The sequence below is a fragment of the Castor canadensis genome, chromosome 5 (genome assembly GCF_047511655.1).
Source record: "Castor canadensis chromosome 5, mCasCan1.hap1v2, whole genome shotgun sequence".
Taxonomy (NCBI): Eukaryota; Metazoa; Chordata; class Mammalia; order Rodentia; family Castoridae; genus Castor; species Castor canadensis.
In genome coordinates, this window is record NC_133390.1 from 24,838,210 (window position 1) to 24,865,427 (window position 27,218).

The 27,218-nt window shown below is 31.9% G+C and overlaps 1 long non-coding RNA gene and 2 other non-coding genes across 4 annotated transcripts; 1 reads left to right on the forward strand and 2 right to left on the reverse strand.

The window, feature by feature from the left end:
• Positions 1-1,144: 1,144 nt before the first annotated feature.
• LOC141423039 (uncharacterized) lies at positions 1,145-10,992 on the reverse strand. Of its 2 annotated transcripts, XR_012447702.1 has the most exons (4): positions 10,637-10,992; positions 10,315-10,525; positions 8,158-8,312; positions 1,145-4,464 (listed from the first exon to the last, which is right to left on the reverse strand). It is a non-coding gene; the product is annotated as an uncharacterized lncRNA (long non-coding RNA). The 2 variants fall into 2 exon arrangements; XR_012447701.1 differs by having other exon boundaries at positions 10,315-10,992.
• A 2,028-nt stretch (positions 10,993-13,020) lies between these two features.
• Positions 13,021-13,183, reverse strand: LOC141423488 (U1 spliceosomal RNA). Its single transcript, XR_012448354.1, has one exon. It is a non-coding gene; the product is annotated as a U1 spliceosomal RNA (small nuclear RNA).
• A 5,915-nt stretch (positions 13,184-19,098) lies between these two features.
• Positions 19,099-19,205, forward strand: LOC141423574 (U6 spliceosomal RNA). The gene has a single exon (XR_012448419.1). It is a non-coding gene; the product is annotated as a U6 spliceosomal RNA (small nuclear RNA).
• Positions 19,206-27,218: the final 8,013 nt, after the last annotated feature.

Sequence of the window (27,218 nt, forward strand, 5' to 3'; positions counted from 1 at the left end):
AAAAAGTTTCATTTTACTAGTATGGGTGCATAAGGAGCCTGAACAGTAACAATGTACTTACATCATACTATTTTTCTATAAAATTTGCTCCAGAAAGGCATTTTTTTACTCTTCTTTTTTTTAAAAAATGAGATCCCTGAAATTTTATATGTTTCAGCCCTCACAAAAGATTAATCCACTATTGGTGTGTGATAATGACATTTAAACTTAATTGGGGGCAGAACAGAGTAAAAGTGACTAAGGCCACTTTTTTCATGTATGATTTTACTCTCCTTTGACAGTCTTTTCAGAATCTAATATGAAACATGATGTTTTCATGAGAGAATATGAATAAGAAGAACCAAATAGATATATCATTTGCCTACAGATATTAGGCATATTATCCTTGACTTCTTTGTCAATAACAACTCAGAAATATGGTCTCATAAGAAAGGATCATTTAACTTGTTCAATTCCAGTGAATCTTGGATAGGTATGCTCTGTTTCTACTTTTATTTAAATGTCATTAGAAATAGGTTTTGTGTATAAAGTTTTATAGGAGACTGTATTAAAAGCAGACATTAAGGAGATATCTACATAAAGCCAAGGAAGTTTAGCAATGATTTTCTACCAGTTACCTATACTCTTGAAATCACTGAAAGATTCCATTTGTAGCAGTACATTGCTATTTGCATGTAAAAAACAAGTCAAGAAAAATCTAAAAAAAGATTAAATAACTTAGAAACTTGTTTTTTATTAGGTGCATTTAGGCTCTTTCATTATAGCTTGTACAGACAAGTGCAGACATCAAAAGTGGTACAGCTTGTTAACTTGTCAGTAAGTTAACACTCCCATGTAACCACCTCACAAATTGGAACAATACTAGCTCCTGGAAACTGTCTTCCTATGTCATTCCCATGGTGACTGTGATCCCAACTTCAACATCATAGAGTAATTTTGCCTATTTAAACTTCATCAAAGGTGAATATAATAACATTTTGTACATATTTGGATATGGGGGCAACAAGCATTCTTGAGCATATTTGCTTACACATGTAATATTCACATGCATATGTATATATTATTGGAATATATATATATATATATATATATATATATATATATATATATTATATATTAATTCATGGTATGTGTTTACCTAGGACTTGATTTAATAGTTTATAGTGTGAGCAAGTGTTCAAATGAGTAGATAGTTGCAAGCGAGTTTTCACTTGGATTTAGCTATTTTAAAACTTTGTGTTGAATTATTTTAAGTACTGGAGATTGAACTCAGATCCTCATACTTTAAGCACTCTACTATTTGAGACATACCCCCAGCCCATTTTGTTTTTAGTTTGTTTTCTGAGATAGGGTCTTCTACTAACTTTCCTCCAGGCTGGACTTCAACAAGATTTTTCTGTTTCAACCTCTCAAATCACTAGAATTATGGGCATGGACCCTGGAATAATTTTAGGATTAGGATTACATGCTGGACCTGGAATAACTTGAAATTTACAAATGAATGTAAAAGAGAGACTAGAGCATACCATTTTTTATATATACATCTCTAGCTTTCCCACACATAAACATGTTATATAATTTTACCACATTTATCAAAACTAAAAAAATACTAGTTATGCAGTAATGTTAATGAAATCTCAGACCTCACACCAATTTTAAATATTCCCAATATTTTACTTAATTGACTATAGGTTATGGAGTTTTCAATGTGATTGGTAGGAACAGGTAAGTGCTGGGAAATTTCTGTGTAAATGCTGGTTACTTTTCTGAACACTTTCCAGTATTTCCTGAGTCCATGCTCCCCATAGCCTTTAGTAATTTTCTTATGGTCAACACTCATTTTAGTAAGGTAGGCTCTCTCGGCTCTCTCTGTCTCTGTCTCTGTCTCTCTCTCTCTCTCTCTCTCTCTCTCTCTCTCTCTCTCTCTGTCTTTCTGCTTGGTATCTCAGCTCTGTGAGTAAAACTGAAGATATTCTCTAAGTTCAGTATTAGGTCTTTACAATAACATGAAGTCTCCATCAAGAAAATAACACAAGCCAGGTGTTGGAGGCTCATGCTTGTAATCCTAGTTACTTAGCAGGCAGAGATCAGGAAGATCACAGTTCGAAGACAGCCTAGGCAAATAGTTACCGATACCTTATCTTGAAAAACCCATAGCAAAAAAGGTCTGGTGAAGTGGTTCTAGGTGTAGGCCCTGAGTTCAAATCCCAGTACTGTGAAGGAAGAAAGAAAGGAAGGAAGGAAGGAAAGAAACAAAAGAAAAGAAAGTAATACAGGGCGAGGGGGAGAAAGTGAGGAAGAGTTTATGAAGGAGAGTGAATATGGTGCAAATAATTTGTACACATGCATGTAAATGGAAAAAAGATACCTGTTGAAGCTATTTCTTGAATGGTGGGAGGAGAGATAAAGGAGAATGATGGAGGGGGTGAATTCAATTACAATATATTTGGTATATTGTAGGAACCTTTGTAAATGCCATAACGCACTCCTACCCAGCACAAAGCCAAATGAAATAAAATAAAAAAGAAGGTTCTTTTGAACAAAATAAACAAGTGAATAAGCACACAAACAAAGAAAGCAACACAGAATAATGACTGGACCCTACTCATTTATTTCCCGCAGTCAGGATCACTGGGATAAGTTTACTGATACTTAGTATCTTGAAAATTGTTTTAGCATATATTTTGTAATAGATTCAGAGAAGGAGTGTATATCCATTCCCTGTTAGTCTATTTTGACTAAAAGTAAAATGTCACTATCTCTTTCATGACATTTATTTATTATTGTGATATTCAATTCTATAACAGTTTTAGGATATTAAACTTTATTTTTCCCTGAAAATGACAGTTGAAATACATAGATTTTATTCTGAATAAACTAAAGCTTAATGAAGAAGATACAAAAATGTTACCTCACTTTTATTTTTGGAGGTTAAGCACAAGTTATTATCAAAATATAAAGAATCACACTAAATAGTGTAGAAAGGCTTCCTGAAAATTGTGATGGTTTAGCTCAATTCTCAAGGGTATTTAGAAGTGAACTAGACAAAGAAAATAAAGCAATAAGTTTGTTTGAGAGCCTAGTACACAAGATCCATACACCACATTCAATCAAAGGCTACAGCAACTGGTTTAAAGAATTGCAATGGCAAATATCCACACAGCCAACAGAAGAGCTAGAGATATGTAAATTAGCTTATTAAAAAAGTCAATAGAGGAGATAAATTCATAGTTGGCCAGAAAGAACACATACATTGAGATTCCCATTCATTTCATTGCCTCTCACTTCATGTAGAATTTATCTGATTTAAGTATGTCTGACAAGTAGCTCTCAACTATTGTCGCTTAAATACTTTGATATACAATCTCATTGACACATTCCAAGAACAGTTTCTTAGTATTATTTAGGTGTAGAAAAAAGTGTTATTATGTACTCTGCATGAAGGATATTAAAAAGTCTATATTTTAATATCTGGCATTTTTGCTGGGGAAGGTTAACATATATAGATCCTTTATTGTTTTATTTTGTTTTCCTTTTTGTAGTATTAGGGTTTCAACTCAGGGTCGATTGTCTGCTAGGAAAGCACTATACTACTTCGACCACACTCCCAGCCCTTTTCTTTTCTTTATTTTTTCAGAGTCTCCCCTTTGCCTGGGACTTGTCTTAGGTGAGGCCCTCCTACCTATACTTCTCACATAGTTGGGATGACACTTGGTTATAGATACTTTAAATTTTAATCTATCTGGGTATTTTTTTCATTGCAATTTCTATAACTTACCTTTAATGAGTCATTAAAAAAGGATGGGAAAAAGATAATATATTAGTGGTTTTTATTACAATTTAAAATATAAAAACAACTCAGAATTTTTTCTGAGAAGATTTATTTTCAAATGACAAAATTGCTCTATTGTAAATTATTTACTGTATATTCTTGGACCCTCTATTTGGAAATCATTTTTCAGTGACACATCTTATGTTATTTTTCATGATCCTAGTTTTTATAACTTCAAGGTAGTTTAGGTTAGAAATGAGATTTCTGACAGTTATGTTTGAAAGTACACAAGAATGTACACAAGACTGTATTTTGTATAGAAATTTACTAGTAATGAATTGTGAAATGTTTCCTGTTAACATGCCAAACTCTAATATTTCAATTTATGCACCAAACCAGTTAATAAGAAGAAAAATGAATTTATATAAAACCAAAAGTAGAGTTTTATAATTCACATGAAAACATTTGTATCATTTATTTTTATACTACTAAATAATGATAATTGCTGATAATGCAGTATTGTGTGTTGTTTTGCTATTTTTGGTTTTTAAATCACTTAGGAATAATTTCATAAGACAAATGACATCAATGCTATCCCTTAGCATAAATTTTTTTACATACCATTTGTCATCCTATCTTCTTTTATCAGTCTTCTCTATGTCCAGTTTTCCAGACAAGATGGTGCCTTGAAGCTTTTAAATTAGAAATGCAAGAAATAAAGGAGAGCAGTGAGGGTGGATGGGGTGAATTCAACTATGACATATTTGATACATTGTAAGAACCTTTGTAAATGCCACAATGTCCCTCCACCCTGCAAACCTATGGATAGATTGATTGAAAGTGGTCCTCATTTGCAAACATATGCTGTTATGGTACTCAGCCTTGGAAGAAACAAACTCCCAAATCCATAAATATTATTGTTTGATATGTCATCTAAGAATTGCTTGATAATTGTTGCTATCTTTCAGACTTTGAATCAACTGAATGTTCCATATAACATCTTATAATGATTGAGGTACAGCTTCTATGATCTAACATGAAGGAAATAATCTCAAATTTATAAAACACTGAGCATCAAGTTTTACTAACAGTCTTAAGGTAAGACTTTACTAGGTAAGGTAAGACATTACCAACAGTCTTAAGATTATTAGGAAAGTCAGATGAAGAAGAAAATGTTCCAGGACACAGAGGCTTTCCAGTGCATTGGATGTGCATTTTATAGGCCCAAATAATATACATAAGGTAAGTCTTAGTAAGGTTCATGTCTCTTACATACACAGGAATCTATTGTTTTATTTGTAAACCAGCTCTGTTTTATACCACAAGAGTTGCATGGCATATAAGGCATTTTTAAAGTAGCATGTCTCATAAATCCATAAATCTAGGTTTTATCTTTATTATTCATACTCTTTTAGTAGGTTACCCTACTAAAAACATTCAGGAAATAGTTTCCTTGCAGATATCATTAACCTGTTCTCCAAATGTTCCACTGACAGAGAATAGAAAGGGAAGAAGAGAGAATAGAACCTTCTATCACATTCTGTTAATTTATTAGTGTCTACTATATATATATACATATATATGTATATATATAATTTTTAAAGCAAGATTATTGCTAATTTCTACCTCTCTTTTCTCCCAAAAAGCCCACAATTGTTTAGTTTGGAATTACATTGATTGTAAAGATATTATAATATTCTAGTTTTAGGGAAGGAAAAATACACATTACCCCCTCATAGAAATTGCTTGTGAAACATTTATTTATGGTCCATTAGCTAGAAATTACAGTTCCACAGCCATATACAAGGGTAACCCCAGTCATACTGTCTATAAGGGAAGCCATTTATACAGGTTTTATTCTACTAAAGAAGAATGGATTTGAGGAGGTTATTAATAATCTTTTTAAGAATTACTGAATGGATAGAGAAAATAATACCCATAACTTATCCAAGCACATTTATATATTAGTTAGGTTAATTTTCAAAAATCTATAGCCTAAAATATTATGTAATAGGCCTTCCTTTTATTTAAAATAGCAAAAATATTGTTACTTACTGCTAGTTTTTAATCATCATCCTTTCTCAAATTTAAAACCTATTTAAGATGTTCATTCACTGAAATTAAGAATCAGTAGGACTGTTAAAAATAAGTATTGCTTTCGGTTTTTACAAAAGTTAACACAGTCCCAGATCAGGAAAATAATTATTGCAAATTGTTAGTAATAATATTTGATGGTTGAATGTTTCCAAATTGCATTGTGCTGAGCACATTTATTAGGAATTCTTATCTGCAGAGTATTGTACACATATTCTATTTTTCCTATTCTATCATCTCTTGGACAACCTCACAGCTTGTGGTGCACAAAATAAGTCATTATAGACTTTAATTGCATGCATTTTATGGCTGCTGTCAACATAAGGGTAAAAAGATTAATCACTTCTGCATTTAGTGAACATACTAGGGCCTTTTAAAGATTCTATCTTGTTCATTTCTTTAAAAGGTTCATTGGCATTCATAGAAGCACATTTTGATTGACTACTCTTCCCACTATTTCTGTGGTCAAATTAAAAGCTAGCACATTTATAAACAAGAGAAAAATCCACTTAAAATGCAACACATTTTAAGTAACAACACTGAGTAAAACTAGCAGGTGCAGTTGAAAGACTTGCCTTATTTTAAATAAAATGGCAAAGAAATAGCCTACATTAAAGTAAGGTAAATACTCATTTTTTAAAAAAATAAGATGATTATATATGTTCAAAGATGAAAGTCATGAAGCATGAAAGGATGCACTCTGTTCTTAAAATGCCCAGGAGCCAAAGCACAAGGGATGGCTCTTTCAAAAACTGATTTGATCAGTAAACAGAGCATTCTGGAGATTATTTTCCTATGTTGAACTGTCAGCTTGAATTTCCGAACCCTGGTTACCTTCCACACTTATAGCCTGACTTTGTTTGAGGACATTTTTTTCTTGTGCTGCTCAAAGTATTTTCAGTTACTCCAGAAGGAAATACATATTTTCAAGGGCAATGCTCATTCATGATGCTCTTTTCAGAGTCTTAGTCAAAGATTGACACCTAATTTTAGTCTCTTTCCTTTTAAAGTAGATTTTATGATTCCATTTTTTCTACACCCACTCATACCAAACCATATTTATTTCTAGGTTACTGAGTGGAAAAATGTATAATTATATAATTACATAAAACAAGTATATATAAGCTGTATTTATATATTATTACTGTCATAACAAATTACCGCAAATTTAGTGACTTAAAATAACATAAATTTATTATCTTACAATTATATCAGTTAGAAATTTAGTATATTTGCAGAACCTAGACATAAAATGATGATGTTGATGATAATAACAATAATAATGGGACAAGATTGTGTATGGGGAACTCTCTACAGGGGTTCAATGGGGTGGTGAAAAGAAAGGATACGAAATGTGAAGGGGATGTATACATATGAAGACAGCACGATGAAATTCACCTGACACTGTTTGAAAGAGAAGACAGGGACTATATTGGAGGGTTTGAACTTGTTCAAGGTATGCTGTACACACATATGGAATTACCACAATGAATTTCCCTTATGTTACTAATGTATGATAAATCAAAAAATATAATTTAAAATTAAATAAAAAGAAATTAACAGAATCAAATTGGGTTAAAATCAGTATGTTAGCAGACCCCTGTTCCTTTCTGAAAATTCTAGAAGAAAATCTGCTTCCTTGACTTTTCCAATTTCTAGAGGTTATCTGCATTCCATTCTGCATGAGCTGCTTCTACTCATCTTCTCTGACCATTATTTGAGAGTCACATCCCTCTCTGCCATAGTTAGGAAAATGCAACCTTTTTAAAGTACAAAGAGAATAATTTGGGGCTCACAGAGACAATCCAGAGTAATACTCCCACATTCCTTACTCAGACCTGTGAAGTCCCCTAAACCAAGTAAGATAACATCTTCACAGGTATTGGAAATTAAGACATGGATATCTTGGAGGGAACTCAGTATTCTCCCTAGTACAGTAAAAAAATAAAGAGTAAAATCACTGCATAATTAAGACAAAGTAATAATGCACCCAGTTTTTATCCCAAGAACAAATGAGAGCCCTATGCAAAATATGCCTAAGAGAAAGTGAATTCATGTTCTTATGTTTCCACAAGCTTGTTATGAGTCCCAATCTGACCTTGAATCATTCTGGTGTGGGCCAAGATATTTGTGTTGGTCAGTTTTCATTTCTGAGATAATCCACTTTCAAAGAGCAAAGAATTGCATTTCCTCAGTCTTAGAGATTTCGATTCATGATTGGTTGGCCCCATTGCTTTGGGCCTGGGGTGACACATCTTGAAAGGAGCATGCAGTAGAGCAAAACCACTCACCTCATGGCTGGTACGTGGAAGAGAGAAAGAGAAAATGGCTAGTACCACAGTCCTCTTCAAGGTTATGTCCTCAATGGCTTAAAGATCTCTTGCAGATTTCCCAGCCCTTAAAGATTTTATCAGTTCCAAATGGCCTCACAGAACTGTAACCATGCCTTTAACAGATGAAACATTGAGAGACACTTAAGATTTAAACTATAGCAATATCATTATGTGTATTTAGGCTTATTGTTTCAGTATCAGTTTATTAATTAAACAAAGCTTTCTTTGTATCTAGTGTTTATTGATAATGTTCAAGAGGTTTTATATATCATCAAGAGGTTTAACAGCCTTCAGTAAATTTTAGTGACATAATATTCAGTCTGCCTTATACATACATATGTCTTAGCTATAACTTCAAGACTCACTTCTATTTATGTTTATAAATCCTGTCTCAAAATCTAAAATTTCTGCCAGCTTATGGTAGTAGTCTCTGCTAAGGTTTTTGTGCTGCACTAAAGAATCTAAGTGAAAAGAAATTCCCCATTAGGACATTAGTTTTTACCCATGATGCTGAGGAACCTTTCCAGCAGCAAGAAATTGAAATGCATACTGTTATTTTCATTATGTTTGGTTTCTTGTACTGTGCATAATGTATACATGCACTTGAACATAGACCGAAAAAATACTCCCAAAAGAGAAATCTTTTCAATGATGTAAACCCTGGCTCACTTACTTCATATACTCAGGGAGCTGAGTGCCTTCTCTCCAGTATTGCTGCACTGCTCTGGTCTCCACACAGTTCTACACACTGATTGGTACTAGTTCTAGACACTGAATATATACACTAAAGACTTCAAGAAAATCTGCTTTGTTTTCCACACTTTATAGAAAACAGAAAAAAATTTCAGCATGAGTCTCTATTAAAAAACATATTCTCCCTGTGAAGTAATACTGACCTCAGTAATGTTTAATATTTTACTTGTTAGTGTATTTGTGAGATAAGGAAATCAGCAATGTAGTCTGCTTGAGGTCTTTTGATATACTGTACTTAACATAGGGTTTTACAGGATAAAACGTACCAAAATGAAAAAGAGGTAATGTCTTTGGACTTCTTAAAATATTATGTTCCATGTATAAGTATTTCTCAACAAATATTTTAAAAATTCATTACAAAGAAAATCAAAACTGTTCTACTCCTGCTGTTGAAAATTACCAACTTGAAATATTTGAAAATGATTGCAGTCCAGAATAATATTGTGTTTTCCTTCTACTACATCTTAACTGTATGAGTGGATATAGTTATTTCTATGTAAGCATGAACTACTAGTTCCACTAGAATACACTTTGCCTTGTATTTATTCCAGCTATATGTTAAAATAATAATGCAAATATTTCCTATACTTAAAACTTATGGGAATGCTTAAAATGAAATGCTGGATGCATAACTTAAAAAGAGGTTTGATTGGTGGTTTTATTTATGAATGGAGTTAAAATAACAGTTTATGATTTACTCAATGCAAGCTCTGTGTTTTGAATTCTGTTATTACAATAGACTTGGACCTGGGAATAAAGTTGAAGTGTAGTGACTACCCACAGTATTGAATGCTGTAACATGAGTGTATTATTATGTAGAATCTAATGCTTTCCTATGGTGAAGTCTACCTTTAAGAATGCAGACATAACTAACTGAACATGGGCTAATACACATGTTCAAGGCAGTAAATTTGTAAATTTTAAAACATCACTAATTATGATGTCAACAATCTTTAACAAGTTTGTTTAATAAATGCTATTAGAATACCAATTCAATATATTATTTTACTGTCACTTAATCATGTGCTATTTATACTCTGTCACAGGTAATGTCCTAAATGATACAGACATGAATGAACAAAACATACTGCTATCTTGGAACTTAAGGTTTAATTTTAGTGCCTCTAGGCACAATGTCTGATTACACTATAACTGCAATAACTCCAACAAGAATTTCATTGGAATTCTAGGGAAGAAAATATCAAGGGTGAACAAAGTACTCCTCTTTCATAAGATTCTTCAATTCAGGACAGTATAATAATAATAATTATATATATAATATACTTTTCATGCAAAATGAAGGTCAATAATTTCTTAAGGTATGACTATTTAATGATCTTTTGTTCTCCTTTTGGAATTTACCTTTTTTAACTCAAGAAGGGTATCACCTACAATTCAAGAGTGGTAACATCTCAGGTTAGCGGTTTGGTTGTTTCTTTTTCTTTTCTTTCCCTTTTATCCTGTTTTAACTCTGTTTTTTTTTTTTTTCTTTAAAATTCTCTGTGATCGGAAACTTCTACTTCTGGTCAAAATAGAGAGAATTGGACTCAATTTATCTTCCTGCATGAAACAACTGAACAGATGGACAAAATACATGAAACAATATTTTTAAGAGAAATGGCAATTTGTACCACAGTAAGACAAGCATACCCACAAATAAATAATTAAAATTAAAGTAGCTTACCATACCAAGTGTTGAGGATGTAGAGAAACTGTGACTTTCTCACATTGCTGATGGAATATAAAATAGCACAAACATTTCAGAAAACATTGGCATATTCTTTAAATACTATAAGTATTTCTGTCATATGTTCTAGCCATGCCATTCACCAGCATTTACACAACATAAATCCAACCATATGCTGTACATGACTTACACATGATGTTCATAGAACCATTATTTTAACAGATAAAAATAGACATAAAAAGTGTCAATCAATAGCTGAATAGATAAACATACTATGATTGATTTATGCAATAAAATGATGCATACACATCAACCAAAATAATAAGCTATTATATTACAGTACAAAATCTCAAACAATTGTGAAAGAAGCTAGACAGAAAAATAATACATACTATTTAATTTCACTTATGAAAAATTCTAGAAAATTCAAATGAATCCACAGTTGTATAATTGTGGCCAAGTATTATGGATGGTTAAGGCTAAAGTAAGGTAAACATAGGCAGGAAGGATGACTTAGCAGCACAAGGACTTCTTGTCATGACTTCTTGTCATGAAAATGACTATTATCTGTCAGAGGTCTTCAAAAGGACACTTTAAATATGTACAATTCATTATATGTCAATGGATTCTTAATCAAGCCAATAAAAAATCTTGTAGTGAATGATACCTAAATGTCTCACTTCATAAGCAGGATGTTTCCATATGTTCTTGAATGAAATACAACCTGTAAAAGTATTTGTTATCTACAATAAAAACAATTTTGCTATGGGCAAATAAGCTTTTTGTATCTGATATTTTGAATGTCTGTTGGCTGTTTATGATGCTTCCAAGATTTTCAAATTGTCAGTAAGCTGTGGAGAGAAACTTAAAAGAGACCCTTATATCCTTGGCTGAAATCTCCAGTGAACCGTGATAGCAGCAAAGAATATTAAAGTGTTCTATTCTAAAGGTAGTTATATTTTAGTGGTGAGTAAGGGGCATCTTTATAAGGTCTATAGAAGCCTCTAGGATGTTTTTAGCTTAGAGTTTCCATCTAATGAATTAAGTTTATTTTGCCAAGGAGGCATTTAAAATTGCCCATTTCCATACACTGGACATAACTTGAAAATTCATGGTTTCTTGAGTTCATGGAGAGAATTAACTGAATATAGCATTTTTGAAGGTACTTTCTAACATTCTAATAAGAAAATCTAATGAAAAACCTATTCAGTGATTTTTTTCATTCAAAATTTTAGAAAAAAAATTTGCATAATTTCACTTAACTAATGGTCAGTATATAAATATGTATGTTGTAAAACAACTTGTAACTCAATAATTTTTTAAGAATAAGAGAATTTCTCTGAAGTATTTTATTTCTGAGGTTTAAATTTTACCAAGTTGTGTTAACCAATGTTGCCATTAATAATGTCAGCCTGTATATTAAATCTACAAGTTGTCAGAACCATTGAGCCAAAGGCAGAGATGATATACATTGAGCTGTTAAGTTTTCTTAGGAAAGGAAAAAAGTTGACAAAAAGTAGCACAGTTTTAGTCACTTTGAAATTTCTGACATACATACATAGGTACATTCTCTTTCTGTTTTACAACATAACCACATTTTAATACATGTATAGGAAAAGTTTACTCCAAATCAGAATAAATAAAATTTTACATGAGCATTCTAAAATGAATCTAAGCTCTAGGTAAAAAATAAATTGTTTCTCTGATTGAGCATTTTACCTATTTCAAATATTCTAATTTTCTGAAGGGATTTATGTTGCTTCACTTCTATACTTCCTAGTCTATACTTTTCTTAGATATTTATGATGCAATATTGGAATTCATGGGGACTCCCCACAGATTTCTAGTGTGAAAGTTATTGAAATATAAGTCAACAGTTCTTCACGCTTCTCACAAGTACTTTATGAGTGATGAATCACTGCCATTAAACAAAAAAGAAATTCTAAATTCTCCTTTCTAGAGGGTGCCTGTGTTTAAGACTATTCTGATTGAAAATATGATTATTGCTATTAAAAACTAATCAAGAATGTTTTTTATCTCCCAAGAGTCCTTTATTTATTTCCAGATTTTATTGTCTATTCTTTTTAGCCTGCATTGACCCCTCAGACCTTAGAACTGACCTGGGTCATGTATTTCTTATTTTATATCAACTCCAATAAATTAATAGAGATTACTAGCACAATGTCCTCAGAATGATTCTATAGTTGCAATGACTTTTGTGTCCTTGGAGAGGGAAATGATCATCTACATGGTATTGATATCCTTTTTTAGCAGCTACTTACTATAAAGATAGCCATTTGGTTTATATTCTGTATTATCAGGGAAGATCATGTACCTGGCTAATGCTGTCCCAATTTATTTTTTATTTATTTAATTTTTGTCAGGGGAGAGCACGAACACAGTCCCCCACTACCACAAATTATGCAGTGGAGTTCCCACATTTGGGGAAATCGCAGGGGTCAGCACATCCGGAGTGCAATGGATAAGCCTCGCCCTGGGAAAACCACCTTTGTGATCATGGTATCTCCCCTGCCAGGTAAGTATTGTCCCAATTTATTGATTGTCATATTCTAAAAATCGAATGTTATGATTTTACCATCTGGAAATGCATAGTTTTCTATGAAATATTATGAATTTAGCATTTGGTGTCAATCACCAGAAGGAACCATGTGATTTCAGAGGATTTGAAACTCAAAGACCTCATGGACACTCAGTCACTAAGCTATGAATGACTTTTGCAAGGGTAGCCAAATCTCCTTCCAAGATAATATGGACTGATAAAATCCATATTCATTTAAACAACGAAAGAGAATTCTCAGGACCCAAAAGACTCAGTCATTTTTTACTTTAGAGTTACAATTTGATTTACCTGAATGTGAGATGAATATATTTTTAACACTTTTTAAGTTCACTGCTGTGTATCAATTAAATATTTTTTTGCTAAGGTTAAAATGTTCTCTGATCCTTACAGAATATGATTCTTAAGCTTAAATGTTTCCAATGGTATATGCAGTGCATACATATATTTTCATTTGAATAAGATAAGGAGAGTAAATTGTATAGAATTCCACATAGTTTTACTAACGAGTGCCTTATGCAAGTTTTCAAAATAATTTTAATCAGTTTCAAATTTATTTCTAATTGAAATTAGCTATAATTATAATTTATATCTATGGAGCACTTTAAAAATAAGATATTTTGGGGAAGATTGCCTATTATATGGTTACTTTCATCTCATAATTTCTTACAGTATTTAAAATTATGTTCTGATTTTGAAAATAATTTTCTCATATTATTCACATTTTTAAATGTTGTTTTCTCTGAGAAAATGGTTTCTTAAGTAAAATATTGCCAAAAGCTGGTTTTTATGTTTAACTTCAGCACAAATTTGGTAGTACTATAGAGGTATGCTCATTTTACATTACGCTATGAAGGATTCTTCTGATAGATTCAGTATAATTTTTGACCATTTTAGAATGTTTACCTTCTATCATTCTAAATGTTTAAAGTTTGATGCAAACTACAATCTGAAAATGGATTTATGGGGACAATTTTAAGTACATTTTCCATTTCTCTGAATAACAATTCAGTTGGCATTGCATTAGATCAAGTTTTGACATTAAATTGTGGATGCCGTGTTGCATGTCATCATAATACATCGCACTTATCACAGTCTCTTAATTGAAAGAAAGACATGCTTCACTTTTTTAAGCAGTCAACTTTCTCAAATCTTCTTTTAAAGTTCATAATTACAAATGAATTTTAAATTCAATATTAAAGAAATTTTAAAGTCTGATAAATCAAGAGAAATATGATCTTAATATCATAGAAAAATAAGACTGAAGTGGATCTTGAATTTTATCAAGTTTAACTATACTTCTAAAAACTAAACTGTATAAGATCCCCACTAAATATTTATCAGGAATATCTGTGATCATCTCCAGGTACCGTGAAATGATCAAATCTTCAGGTAATCAGATCATCTCAGGACAACCTGTCCTCAGTCAGGAGTATACCTCTAATAAATAGGGCCATAAAGATCAAATCAAAATATATTTCTTTTCTCCAGGTGAGTTCAGATATTTGGAAGGCATGTATTTGTCCATGTCAGTGAAATATCTTAGCATCTTTTTACTGCAGTTTTTGTACACTTGAAATTTTTTTCCGTTACTCTTTCTTTGCTTTGAACATAAGAGATAAGCTTAGATGTCTTTAAGCCTATTGTATCCATTATTAAGAGCTGTTCTCTATGTAGAATCTAACTAACAAAAATTAGAGGTAGAAAATCACATCCTATAATACCAATGTGATTAGAAAATAGGATCATATTCAACCTGTATAATGATGACTTACAATGTCCAGTAAAATCCTTGCATATCTTGTCAATATTCTTCCAAAACCCACGTCGCTCATATCATGAACCTATGCAATTGGCATTAGAAACTCAAGTCTGAGAAGTAAATAGTTTTGTTACTTATGAAGAATAGTCAGTAACCAAACTTGGATGTAAGTAGGATGTAATGTACTTAAAATCACCTGTGAGTTAATCCTTGACAAAAGAAAACATAGTTTATTGGTAAAGAGTATAGGTTCTGAAAGCAATCTGCATGGATCTTTAGATTCAGCTTCATCCTCTAAAAATAAGGATAATATAACAACCCATCCTGAAAAAACATGGTACATAGATTACAAGAGGTAATTCTCAGCACTTTTTTTTGCATAATGACTGACATGGTAAGCACTGAAATAAATGATAATTCTGATGAGGTTGGGCTGAGTTAAGTGTTTCACACTATCATCTAAAGTTATTTTAACTACAATAAATGTTGAAAAAAGCACTAAACTCTATAAAATTCACAAAAGAAAGAGAAACACATTTCATACACAAATTTCAAGAGTTTCCATCTAGTGCTAAATACACATGCAAAAACCAACTCAGAAATTAACATGAAAGCTACATGCAATTTAGATTTTCAAGGAACCTGGAGCATTGATGCAGCTATATCCAGGTTTTCTGGAGAAACCAGCGTGGGCTCAACAGAGAATAAAGTGTTTGAGTTCAAAACAGAAGATAAATAGAATTTTTCAAACAAACTACCAAATGTATGATGTCCTGAGAAGATGGGAAAATTTCAAAGCTGTTGGAAAGAACAGATTGTCATCACGAAGAATTGTAAAGCATAAACTGTGTGGGAAGGAGGTGAAGAGAAAAAGATTCAAAAGACAGATAGTCCATGAAGGGCTTGAAAGTCATACACAGGGATTTAATTATTATCCTACACTGGCAGGAAGCACAGATAAAAGCTAAAAATTGGAAAAAGCTGGCAATTGGTAGATTAGAATTTAAATTAATGGACTATTGAGTGGTTGTGTGAGAGAGATTTCATGAAATAATTCTAGTAAGTGAGAGTCTCAGGCTCTCTTATATAAAGTATACAGAATGATTAAGACCTATGTAAGAGCCATGCAGAATGCCGTGTGTGTGTGTGTGTGTGTGTGTGTGTGTGTGTGTGTGTGTGTGTGTGTGTGTGTTTGTATCTTGGTGGGCAGATGATAATATATCCAGGAAATTGAGCCAAATCTCCAGGGAGAAGGCAGGGGATGGGAATCCAGGTTGAGTAAGTGGATTATATGTGAGAAAAAGGATGCTGTCTTTGAGATTTAAAGGAATAAGCCATGCTAAGGTGCTGAAAAAGACTAATGTGTGAATGGAAATGGTAGAATTTGACTGAATTCTTATTTTATTGAGTTGATTCTCCTTTATGAAGCAAAGCAGGATAATCTGGCAAAAGTGAAGAACTTAAGAACACAGACATTATGAAAAGTTGTTAATGATACCAGGATAGGGACATTCCAGAAACATGCTGCAGGATGCAATATAGCTGAGAAATGTTACAATGTTGAAGGATCACAGACATTCATATATATATATTGATATACATCAAATGAATATATACATTCATATATAGGATGATGGTGGTAAAACTGTCTCCAGTAGCATTTAGCTATTGAATTAAGGAAAATAGATTTTTTAAATATGCAATTTAGTCACAAAAAATAAAAACAGACTTGTGAGAACATAAAGCCCCATGGGGAAAAAGAATAGTCTGGAAATTTTAAAGAATTTTATTTTGGAGGTAAGTGGACCAGAACCAACAGGGACAATTTTATTTGAACATGCTACACATACTCTTTTATTCATGACAATCCAGTTTTCATCCATTCTTTTTTATATGATGGCCATAATATCTTCACTTATGAATGAGTTTCTTGCTATTTCCTGAAGGAGCACCTAGTCTTTCTACAACTGCCCAAAAGATGCTTATTTTTAATAGTACAACCATTACCTCTGCATGAAGTTTTCCTCAAATATAAGAACAGTGATCTGAACCTTACTTAGAAATAATATTGCATATAATATCAATACTCATATTTAGGTCATAATTGTTCTAATTTATGTATGTGCTAGCTTTGGGGCAAAATTCAATCCCCAAATATTTGTTTACTATTTTATTTCTTCCAGGGTCCTTTGACAATAATTTTTATATGTGTAAAACTATTCCAGGAAAGGGGGGAGATACAAGAGAGAGGTAGGGGGCACCCCCTATTCATGTATGATATATTTGATACATTGTAAAACTTTTGTAAATGCCACAATGTACCCCATCTAGCACAACAATAATAAAGATACATTTTAAAAAATAGGTCTTGCATTGCTTTAAATTTAATATTTGTAAAATTCTGTTTCCTATGTTGTTTGTCTGTAAAACACAATAATTGCCTATAGATTTCAAAACTCTGATTACATAGAGTTCTGAAACATTTCTGAAATTATTTTTTTCTGGAATAATTATGCTATAATGCAGTATACATAATATTGTAAACTTAATGATAGTAACATAAGCATTTAATTACTAATCATTAAGCTGATATTAAAATTATTAGGAAATCATGATATAGTGTTATGGTTCATTTAAAAGTAGTAAATGAACTTCTTATATTTTTAATGTTTTTATTATAATTCATTTATACTATTAATTTTTATACAAATATTGTAATGGTAGAAAGAAATATTGAAGGATATTTTAATTTTATTACTTTAACTTTAAAAAAATCTGTATATTACCAAATCCAACCAAAGTAAATAACTTTCATATTATTAACGCTATGATTAAGTCCTTATAAGAGTTTCTGAAGCTCCAAGTTCAATTTCCTCTATGATATAAAATGAAGTAAGTCTCCTATAAGGATCTATCAAAAATAAGTATAATAAAATCACATTTTCAAAAAAAATACATTTTAATTTGCTCTGATTGATTCAACGCTAACAGTTTCTTTCTGATGATTGTTAGAAACTTGGAATCAGTCAATGTTCTATTACAGTATGAGATAGCAAATATTTTCAGCTTTTCAGACCAAAATATCTGCATTGAGCCTGATCAAATCAACACTGTATTGCGAGAAGAGCAATGGACTTAATACGGATATCAACAGGCATGTCTCAGTTCCAGTGAGTATTATCTATAAACTCATCAATTTGCAATTCCAGGTTTTCACATTTCATGAAATGCAATTCCTCTTTTGATGTTTCAACCACTGAAAAATATAAAAATTGACCTTGTTGCATTGGTCATACAGGGGCCCGCAGTAGGTCAGATTTTACCCAAGGGTCATAGTTCAGTGATTTCTGCAGTAGACCAAAAATGCTAAGGTACACAGGTTTGAAAACTGCTAAACGATAAACCCTAATATATTTGAGCTCTACTTTTCATTAAAAAATGTTAAAGTTAGAAAATATTTTAAAGAATTTCCAATTTGGGCTCATAGCACAGTGTAAAAGTTTTTCAAACATGTGACCCTGAAACATTCAGCATGTGTGTTACCAGTCAAGACTCCTAAGGTATGTTATCTAATGTCTCCAATACTCTATTTTCTCAGCCATGTCATAAGAAGTTTTGTGCATTTCTGTGAATTTCAGTAAGTTAGTAATGGATTATTTTGCTTAGAAGAGTGCTTGGCTCTAGTAACAAACCAATAGACATTATATTTTAAGACAACATTACTGAACATTTTTTCAGGAGATTGAAATTTACTTATTAAATATTAAAAGTCATTTGCTACATTTAATTAAAAGACTAATGTTTTCTAAAAGCATCTGAATACTACTCCATATTGTTTAATAAGAAATAAGTTTTGGATTAGCACTTATTTACTTGCCAACAAATTTATCTTTGGATTAAGTAAAGTCCAGAGAAAAACAGTTTGTTTTGTATCTTAGGCAAGCTGTTTATGCAAAAATGTCCTATATTTAGCAAATCTATTTTAAGGCAGAAAATTGAAAATGTAATTGGTTTTGTAGGAGAAATGGAAAAGTGAGAACATCAACTCAGTATTAAATGCTATGAAGTCATAACTTTTAAGGGATATATTATTATTTACTTTCACTAAAACTTAAATAAGTGCTCACTTCAGCAGCACATGTGCTAAAATTGGAATGATACAGAGAAGATTAGCATGGTCTCTGTGCAAGGATGACAGGCAAATTCGTAAAGCATTCTATATTTAAAAAATAAATAAATAAAACTTAATAATATACATAAAAGTAACCCAATTTTATAAAATGTATTTTAAGTTATTCCAAGTAATTAAAGTTATATAATAAGGTAGCTGCCTCAAGTTGTATTTTTTATTAGATAGATTGATTGATGTTAGAACTGTAAAAGATATATTGACAGGTAAATAGATGGTAGAAAGGGTCCGTAGATGCCGCATGTATATATTCATGCATAAATTTTTGGTCAAGTGAACTTTGTAACTGGCAAGTGTTCATGCACATTCTTTAGTTCTTGAAATCTTATGATTTATGGAAACATAACTGTAAAAATATTCTCTTTATAACAATTATAAGTATATATGTGAAGTAAAAACAAAGTAGTCATGAGAAATGCACTGTATTTAAGGTAATACTGAGCTCTGTCACTGTTTATACCTATCACCGAATTGTGAAATGTTAGAAATAATGTCAAGAAGCCTGGTATATAAAAAATTGATTTAAACTGCACAAAACACAAGCGTAAATAATGTTTATTCAGTGATGTCAAAATATACAAACCAGGGAGTATCTGATAGAGTAATGTTAAATTCAAGAAGTGGGAAAAATATGTTCAAGTCTGTAGTTGATTCTGTATAAATAAATCACATTTCTATGAATAATTGTATAGGCAGATCAATTCATGTAGCATAAAATATAAAAGGACAGTTTGATGAGTTTGTACCTATTTTATGAAATGTTCTTTTGGCCAAATATGTGCAGTCCCTCACTTTTTAAATCATCTCTAGTAATAGATGCATATATCTTTGAAGAAGTGTTTCAAGCCTAAGACTGTCTTACCTCAGTGTGGATGAATAAAGATAAAAGGAGACTAACAACTATTAAGCAGTCAAAAAGCATTTTCTAACATACAAAGAAATATTAACATGTCCTTCTTTTGATAGTGTCAGAATTAGAACTAAAACACAGATATCAAAGATTTCAAAGTATTCAAACTTACTTTTTATAATACTCTGCTTAGGGTTGACAAATGTGTTATGTGTTCTAAATGGAAGTCACCAAAATGTCCACATGACATTGTTAAGAGTGTTCTGAAGACCAGGGCTTGGAGGTGTTATGAGAATTAATGATTTTCACTGTTAGTAGCATGGCTACTGTGGACAAAGAGTAATAAAACAGAGGAATTTTTAAAGATGAGACAATGGAGATATGGGAATGGCTGGCTAAGAAGAATTGTTTACCTTTGAAGAAATTATCATGAGTTCCAAAAATACTACTATCAAAATCCTTAAGTTAATCTAGTTTCTCTCCAGTCATAAATTTTAGTATTAAAGGATCTAAACATCTTTTCACAATGTAGATGAAAGGATATGGTTAGATCAATAGGTACTGAAAGGTGACTTCACTACACTCAGTAATCTCTGTTCACTTCATTCAATATTGAGGTTACTTCTGAACAATTGACACAAGGTTGTACTTTGCACCAAATCAATGTCAAAGAAAAAGTTACAAATATTACATTTGAAGCAGAGATTCAAACACTACTTTTCATAGTGATTAGCTAAAACTAAAGATTTGATTTGATTTGAATTAGTAAACCACAGGGAAGCCTCAGTTATGTGGTTACCAACAAGAGATCTTGACAAGATGCATAATTTTAATTTGATTAAAGCTCTCCTACATTGTCTAACATTATAGGAGAGTTTTGTGTTATGTATCACTGTTCAGAAAAATGTCAAAATTCAAAATTCAAGGTATGATTTCTAATGAATGCATATCATTTTCACACACTGCAAATTTGAGAGGAAGTCCTAAATTGAACCAGTGTATGTAGGATTCATCTAAATTACAGTCAAGCTGAGAAAAGTACTGTCACAAGATCAGATTAGGCAATGCAGCCACTATTCGGAATAAGAAGAGTAGACAAAGAAAGTAATCACATTTGGCCAATATAGAAAATGTTTTTGTCCATTTGAACAATAAACCTCAAAGCAAAAATCACAGAGACTCAATGAATCCATATGTTAACTTAATAAGAAAATAATGAAACATTTCTACATAATTATTTAGTTGGTTTTGCATTTTATAATTCCAATTTTTGTGAATGTTTTATAATGTTTTTAACATAGCAATAGATTATACATGTATTTTTATGCACACCAATCACATATACAGGAATTAGCTAAAAATTGGTTTTAGGACAGTGGTGGGTAATCAAAAGTGTGCAGAGCCCTGCTTTATAAGACATGAAGCTTTCCCAGAATGTAAGAAGCTGGTAAATGCAAAGTGTGTGATAAGAATGGAAAAAATAACCAGCAAAACCTACCACAGGTTGGTGACAAATAGAGCCAAACAAACAGGGCCTACCTAACACGTATTAGTGCTATGATGAAGTTCATGGTATATTTGAATTTTTCTTAAGAAGATTAGCAAGACACAGAATTACAAATAAACCATAAGAAAATAAGAGAAATACACAGCAAACAAACAGTAACTTCTGAACTATTACAACAAAAAACTAGTATCCGGTTGTACGCTCTGGTGTGAATGGGGTTTGTCTCCTCTGAAACTCATGCAGAAATGTAGTCTCCAGTGTAGCATCATTGAGAGGTGAAAAGACCTTGAACAGCTAAAGCAATCCTGCACAAAAACACAATGCTGGAGGTATCACAATACTTGATTTCAAACTATCCTACAGAATCATAGTAACAAAAACCAGCCTGGTTCTGGTGCAAAAACAGCATGGTACTGGCACGTAGCCCAGTGGAGCAGAATATAAGCTATATGAGCAGATATATATACTTACACAGCTGCAACCAGCTGATTCTTTGGACAAAGTTCCCAAAAACATACATGGGAGAAAAGAAAACTTTTTCAATGAATGATGTTTGGAAAACTGGATATCCACATGTAGAAGTCTGAAACTAGGTCCTTGTTTCCCATCCTGTACTATAATCAATTCAAAATAGAGGAAAGACCTTAATGTAAGACCAGAAATTTTGAAATTACTAGGGAAAAACACTGGAAGAATAGGCAGAGGTAACCATATCTTGAATAGAACTTTAATAGCTCAGCAAATAAAGCAAGAGTTGACAAATGGGATTGCATCAGACTGAAAGGTTTCTGCACAGCAAAGGAAGCAGTCACTAGAATGAAAAAAATTGAAGAAAATCTTTGCTAGCTATTCATCTGACAAGAAATTATTAAACAGAATATATAAGGAGCTAAAAATGCTAAATTCCCAAATAACCCACAGCACAATTAATAAATGACCAAAGCAAAGTTACTTGGTTTATGGCCAAGAAGCAAAAGAAAGAGGAAGGGACAGGGGTCCCATTATCCCCTTCAAGGTTTCTTGGGGGTAGAACCTTCAAGGTTCTACCACCTCCCAAAAGCTCCAAATGTTTGATGTCCCCACTCCAGAGGAGCTAATATAGAAACATTAAAGCTACAGAGGTTATCATGAGAAGGGGATAAGTAACCAGGGTAAAGATCAGTTAGAGATGAGTCAATGTGGGTCATAACACATGTACATGAAAGCAATGCTAAGAATATTTCTGTATAGCTATCCTCAACTTAACTAGCAAAAGCACTTTGTCTTCCTTATTATGCTTGTCTCTTTTCTTCAACAAAACTAGTGATAAAAGCAGAACAGGATCTGCCTGGAACTGAGGGGGGAAGGGGGGAAAGGGTGGGGGAGGTGGGCAGGGGGGAGAAATGACCCAAGCAATGTGAATTAAAAAAAAAAAAAAGGAAAAGGCAGAAAAAAAAAAAAAAACAAAGATCCAAACAAGAACCCAGCTTTTAACACTCAAGCATTTGGTGAATTTCCATATTCAAACTACAGTAGTATCCTATAATAAATGTATTTCTATCCACATTGTTCTTGCATTCTCATTTTTTAAATGTTATGCTTTTTAATTAATATGTAAAATTGTACATATTAATTAGGTACAATGTGGTATTTAAACAGTCATATAATATGTACTAATCAAACCAGGGTAATTAGTATTTCTCTCTGGGACAAGATGTAATTTCAAGGCCATTTTGATTTGTATTTCCTTTATGGTCAGAGCTATGTTAAACATTTCTTTATGTTTTTATTACAGTTTATGAAAGACTGATCCCATAGCTTTTGGGTCTGTGGCCATAGACCCAAAAATCTGTGAATCAAATTAAACTTTTTCTCTGTGTAAGTTGATTTTCTCAGTTACTTGTTGCTGTGACAGAAAGCTGACTGATTCAGTGTAATTTTTATTTTAATCTTTGGTTTATAGATATTTTTTACAAGCATCTCATTCTTAGGATGTATATACAATGAAGTATGTTATTAGAATTAAAATATTAATGTCTATGTGCATGAGAGTTCACAGAAAATAAGTGAAACTTAAACAAGTGCTTAGACTATGTACTGTTTTCACAAAGAAAGGGGGTTTAAACTTCAAAGGACAATAAATTGTGGGGAAGGGATGAGGGAATTTAAGAGGGGAGAAACTAATGAACAATAAGGGTTACATTAACAAAGTGTGTTTATGCAGATTTACCCTGGAGCTGACCATCTCCTCTTCACCAGAGAAGTGTGCCACCTTCACAAAGGAAAATGTTGCTCTGCTTTCACATACAGATGAGAAAAACAAAGAACTCTTTCTGCATCTGCTGATTATCAATTACCTTTGGCTAAAAATAATCCTTATTTCAAAGTGACATATTTTGAGGCAGTAGATTCTGGATTCCTTAAATCTAAGTAGTTATCTTGTCTCATTTTGTGGATCAAGAATAAAGTGACCACATACACAGATATGCTCACATGAAATATGCATACAACTGCTACCATAATTTTAAGATTGTTATTATTATTCAAAATTATGATAGGAAAACTAAGATTACAATGACTTCCCAATTGCCCATGGTCAAGATGATACTTAAAAGTTTACCTGATATTCCAATTAGTACTGAACAAAAATTGCCTTCTCAATCACGCCACTATTGCCATGAAAGCAAGTCTCACATTTATGAAGCTCATTATTATAGGAGAAGTAATGAATCTCAGAGAAAAGTCGTTTGCATTTTCATTGTGCTCTTATCATATTTAGTTTTCATTTATTGCCTTACGCACTCAACTATAATTTTCATTGTTTCATGGTTTAAATGCCAGCAACCAGATAAGTGATAAACAAGTTGGCACAAGATCACCATTTCCTCCAGAAAGACATTCTTTAAAATATTCCCTAGATGTTTAGGCAGCAGATGGTATATCTAATAAGTTAAACTCTTACCATAGTCATGAGTGAGCTATGATTAAATATTAGATCAACTCATGCTCTCACAAGTGTCTTGATACCTTGTTTTATTTGATAATTACACTCTGGATGGTCCAAGTCTTAGAAGTAATCAATGCAATTCCATGTGCCCTTTCTTTTTGCAAAGAATGATCATTTGCAAGCTTTTATAGATAATTAGTGAGACACGGAATTAAAAAATTCTGTTTACTGTTTCATTTAACAACTTAAAATATATTGAGCCATTAACAAGTGCTAAATTCTAAAGCAGATGAATGGGTAAACAATAAACACAAGATCTTCCTACAAGAACCCCCTCGTCAAGTAAGATAACCTGAATTATAAAACTGCCACTATGGCATAGTGACTTCAAAACATGGAAAACAAAGAATCATTGCACAGGAAGAAAATGAAATAGATAATTTAGGCTAGATTAGACATTGATCTTGACAGGTAAGAATCATCAGGAAAACAAAGCAAAAGAAAATATTTGAGGAAAGAATTCTATAAACCATATCAGAAATAAAACGTATGTATTTGAAATGGAGAACAGGAAGGTAAAACAGGTCCTGTATGGGGGTTGGTAGCCATGGGAGGGAGGAGGTTATAAAGAAAGGGTGTAAGAGGGTGAACATGGTGGAAATATTCTGTACACATATATGTAAATGGAAAAATGAGACATGTTGAAACTGTTGCAGGAATGGGATGGGTAGGATAAAGGAGATTGTGGGGTGGGGGCGTGAATTCAACTATTATAAATTATAAGAAATTTTGTAAATGTCACAAAGTACCCCCAGTACAACAATAACAAAAATAAAGTACTAAGAATTTAAAAAGCTTATAAAACAAAAAAGTAAAAATAACAGGGCTGGAGCTGTAGTTAAAGTTGTAGAGTTTATATACAGCACATATGAGGCCCTGGGTTCGATTCCCAGTACTGAAAAAAGTACAATGCACAATTTTCTGCCTATATGTTGAAAAACACCAAATTTAGAGAGAAAAGCAATAGAGAATATGAACATCATATTAACTATTAAATAAGTTATATGATTTAATTAAATCTGGAACATTTGTAGTACAATATTGAGAAATATAAATATGTATTATATAATTCAAATTTGTATATACATCCACATGTTATAAAAGATCAAGCAATAAACATAGACCTGGTATATGTGAACCAGTAGTCCTGTGAGTAAACAATGATATTTTTAATTAATGGAATTAGTCAAAAATATATACTTATGATGTCAAAGAAACTTGAACTCTGCTTTATATTATGTTTAAAATTATTTCCAAATTATAAGCTTTCTAAATTAAAAAGATAATGAATAAACCCTTAGGAAAAACCAAAACAACACTGAAAATACAGGAAAATGTTACAAATTTAAGTACATGCCACAAAGAATTGCTATTAGTAAGTATAAATTTATGAGGAAGTAAAGGAATTTGAAATTCATGTTCAATACCAGATTTATAATCTGATTGTATAATGTAGGACAATAAACATGGAGGGAATATTCAGACCACTTAATGAAAAAATGACAAAAATATTTGCTCTGCATTTCACAAAAGAAGTACACATGGATAAATTAGCAAGAACATAAATACATAAAGAGTATCATTCTATATTCACTTTTTTAACAAAAATATTATCACTATCAAATTTTATGTAGTTAAAAACTAGCGAATTCCATTTGGCTGTTAAATTCATATTCTAAAAAAATTCAGAAAACATCATAATGATTAAATTCTGAATCTTTAAGAAAATATGTGTGTTCTCAATTTTTATTTATTATTATCCTAGAGATTCTAGAAAATTAAATAAAATAATAAAAAGAAAAAAATTAAATGCTCAAGAATTTTAAAGCTTGGTGCTGTGCCTGTAATCCTAAACACTTAAGAGGCTGAGATACAAGAATCTTTAGATGGAGGCTGGCCTGGGCTAAACAGTGAGACCCTGTCTCAAAAAAAGGAATAATCTGTCAATATTTGTGGATTATGCTACTTTGTATGTGGAAAATCCATAAGAACACAATAAACTATGAGTTTTTATAAGTACAATTAGCAGTATCATTGTTTCACTGATTAATGCACAAATATTAATTCCATGTAGATATCTATGAAAAAACAGAATATAAAATTTATAAAGAAGAAAACAATGTCACTTGATATTTAAGAATAACTATAGTAAACCATGTGCAGTAGCCTTTTACATAAATTTTAAAACACTGGTTGCAACAATGTAAAAAGACTTAAATAGAAGAGTGGACTAATGCTGGTGTGCTGGTGGATGCTATTGTGTAATGATGTGAGTTACTCTAACATAAACTTGTAAATAAATTCCCTTCCAATTAGAATCCCAGTAGTTGCTTCTTTCTATCAAAATTGACAAGCCACTTCTAAATTTTATGTGGAAAGGAAAATTTTCCTTTGCTTGTTTATTCCTGCCAAGAATAAACAAAGGAATCTTGAAGAACATGAACAAATTGGAAGAATTACATTACTGAATGTCAAGGCTTATCATGAGGCTAAACCAATTATAATGAGCTGGTGTTTCCACAATGACAACCAGAATAGTAGATCAGAAGAGTAAACCCAAAAGCAGACCCGGACATTGGATATTTATGACAAAATTGAAAATGCAGCAAAGAGAAGAGAAAGGGTCTTCAATATATTATGTCGAATCAATCAGTTATTCAAAAAGAAGGGCTGCGTATTTACCCCTTCTCTCACCACACAGAAACAT